Here is a 3,665-nt window from a genome sequence, read left to right as displayed (position 1 = left end):
GCCGCCCGCGGGACAGGCTGCCGCACGCCGCCTCGAGTCACCGGGCCTGCAGATTATCTTTTAATTAAGACGATGATGGAGTTTTAACACGCTCGCCGAGACCCTTTTTAGCATCGCTTTCCTTCAAGCGCGCCTCTCCCGAAACGCAATCCCTGCTGGAAACTGGGGGCCTGAACGGGAGGAGGATGAGACCCGTTGTTGGCTCGGTCCCAGCTAACGTTTCAGCCAGTTGAAGCTGCTACAGCCGGTCTGCTCAAGCCGGGAAGACCCCCAGAACGTTAACAGAAAGAGGGGTGCGGAAGGGTGTCAGTTCCTCACCCGTGGTAACACCAAGAGCCGCTTTGCATCGTATAGTAGCCAAAGGACTTCGGCTGAGCTCTGGGAAGATGGAAAGGTTGAGTCGCGGGACTGTGTGTCCGTGTGCGTCTGTGTGCATGTATATATATATATATATATTCTGCGTGCCTGTGTGTTTGCGTTTACACAGAACCCCCAGTCTGAGGAAAAAGCAAAAATCAGCAGGAAATAGTGCTGTGTTCTGCAGTGACTTCTGCAAACTCTTACATCCCCACTGGGAAGAGCCGTGCTTGAGCACTAAAGGAAAAAACCAAGAGCTCTGGGGGTGGTGGCACAGAACAGGAATGTTGTAAAAAGACGGAAAGTTTTTGAAAAGAGATGGAGGAAAAAGCAGAAGAAAACCCACGTGGTTCGAAGAAAGACTGAAGTTAAAGAAACACTCAAGGAAGAGGAAGGCAAGGGGGATGCTGCTTTCGCCTGTGCAGCAAACTAAATGAACAAGTTCAACAGCGCTTTCACCAGGCTCAGCTGCTTCTGAAATCCAAGCTCTCAACGGTTGGACAGCTCAGGCCAGATCTCGGTTGAAAGGATCTTAAATGTCTTTTATCACCATTAAAACTCTGGCCTCTTCCCTCCACACCTTCAACCCTTGAGCTGTCTGATTCATCAACTCTTTTGTTTTTGAAACATGCACAGGTTTGTCCTCCAGCACCGGTACCAACACGGCCCCTATCGCCACAGCAAACACCGAGTGACTCCCATGATAGCATCCCTGTGCAGTAGGGAAGGTTTAGCCCCATTTCATAGGAAGGGGGGGAAAAAACATAAAAAAGGAAAGAGATTAAACAATTTGCCTCAAAATCAAACAAATTCTTGAAACAGATAGGGACGCAGATTACACAACCCAAAATCCAAGCCAGTGCCAGCATCACATGATGGTGAGAGGATCCCTGCCCTCCTGCTTTCCATCTCCTCCCTCCGGTTTGCAGTGCCCAACTCATCTGGAAGGGGCACGGCTCATGTTTCGCAGTGAGCTCTGAGGAAAGCTTTTGTTTACTGTAACTGTAGCAGCATAAATATTACATGAGGTTTTTGAAAGAGAAACCTAAAAGCACAAATGCAACACAGTACTTCCTCATTAGGGGAAAGATACTTCCCCAAAATGAATGTCAAGTGACGAGGAAACATCCCCCTTTTAAAGAAGTGAGATTTGGGAAAGCGTGGAAGAGCTGACAGTAGGGAAGCTACCCATGTGAACGACCTCCGACTGCGTTAGGACAATGGCCGCAAAACACTGAAACATGATTTAAAATATCTTGACTATGCTTTGGACAGAGCAGAGTCTTTCGTAATAACAAGAGATTTAAAAACTCGCAAAGTTAATTTCAGAGCGCTCTAGCCTTGCCTAGGTCAGGGATGTGTCCCAGTCACAGGGGTAGACCTCCCCTAACTGCATTTTCAATACAAACCATGGCTTTGTCGTGATATGCTGCAGGTTGTATTTAGACAGCTACAATTATGGGCAAAACCGAGGGAAATCTCCACAGCCGACAAGGGCTAGCAACCTTAACCGAGTGAGACCTGGTTCACTGAAGATAACTCCTTCCTCCTGAGTTGCGCAGTAACCACAAGACTGAAGGACAGAAGTAGGAAAGGATATCTGGGTGTTTCCTTTCTCTTTTGCAGGGCCTCGGAGCTCCATTCAGGGAAGACTCCTCACAGGCCACAGACTGGAAGTGAGGTTCACATTAACGCAGTGCCCTGGGATTATACAGTAAATCCACTGTTCAAATCGATGGCAAAATGAAAATCTATTTACATTTAGCTGCTTGTTTTTGCAAAACCTTTCTCGTTAGCTCCTTACAGAATGGAAGTCTCTATTGCAACAACAGCAACTGAACAAAGCAGGGCTCAGCATCGGACACCCAAAGCAAGCAAGAGTTTTCATAAGGCATCGATTCATTCCTGACTTCTACATCAAATTACAGACGTAGCAGAGCCAGCATACTCGTTAGGTGGGTACAGACCACAAAAGAGTTACGTGCTGCCAGTGTTATGGAGAGCGTTCATTTGGTTTCACATATAAGGTCCCCCTGAAAATAAGCATAAGAAAACTGTACTAGTTGTACATGACTTATCATGTGAACTCCTTGCATAATCAATCACTCATGCTGCCATCCTGCAGGATTACAGGACTGTGGTTCAAAATCCAAACTGTGAGAAAATCCCAGAAAATGCTCCTTGAATTCTTCTGCAATCCAGTTCCCATAGAAAACCACGGAAGTCTTGCTTCCACCCGCTTAAAATGGCAACTGGATTGAATATATGTCAAATGTATCAGTCACAACAGCTACAAATCTTGCAAACTGAATTTCCTAGGATCTAAACAGTAATTACTATATATATAAAAACAATATAAAAACAATAATTAGGATCTAAACAGGTCTTTATAAAAATGTTTTGCTACAATGACCAAATCATCAAAACACTACTAGAGAGCAAAAATTCTGTGTTGAGGTAGGCACCAATCTGTGCAAGGGACCAAACCACAGCAGCATGAGTCAAGTGTCCCTGGGGCTCAGAAGGAAACAACCCAGACAGGATGGCTTTGCCTCACACAGGCATCATTCTAGAGAATTTAATGTGTACATCAACCCTCCGAACCACAACCTTCTGCACATCAAAACCACCCGAACCTACAGGCCACAGAACAAGAGCAAGGCAGAAGTATTCTCTTTAACCAGCAACTAGAAACTCCTCAGGCTGGATTCGCAATGGATCTGACAGTTCCCTTTGAAAAAGGCCTGAAATGAAAGACAGCTGCTTTTCCACCCTCCTTTAACCGTGCCTTTGAGATACACAAAGATCCGAGATACTTCTTGTTTGCAGCTCTCTTTTGTGTTTGGTTATTTGAATAGACAGGCATGGAAGTTCTTGCCTATCTTGTTCGATTTTCTGACTCACTTCAAAATGAACTGGAATGCAGTGGCAAAAACTGAAGATTTATAAGCAAGCACTTTCAAACAGAGGTTATCGTTTTGTAGCAGGGCAAGTACATAGCAACCCACAATAAATGTTAAGCAGCACCTTTGGTGTCCTTCTGGGAAGGACTGCTACTATGCTACTACTGTACGGCTGCAAGTTGTGACAGTAAAGGCCGCCTCCTTCCTTATACCTCAGGCAGGACATCTACTGATGCATCAAGACTAAACGTAATTCCAGGTGAACGCTGTTTTTCCTAACTCTGACTGTAATTACTGCCCTCTGCGCAGCAGGCTGACCGGAGGGATGGGCTCTGCCTGCAAGAGCCCCTTTCCCCGGCGTTTACAGCAGAAGCCGGCCCCAGCGCCTCCCCGAGGCCAGGGGCC

The sequence above is a fragment of the Aptenodytes forsteri genome, unplaced genomic scaffold (assembly GCF_000699145.1).
Source record: "Aptenodytes forsteri isolate BGI_AS27 unplaced genomic scaffold, ASM69914v1 Scaffold55, whole genome shotgun sequence".
Lineage (NCBI taxonomy): Eukaryota > Metazoa > Chordata > Aves > Sphenisciformes > Spheniscidae > Aptenodytes > Aptenodytes forsteri.
The sequence above is the reverse complement of the archived record's forward strand: the minus strand, read 5'-3'. Positions refer to the sequence as shown.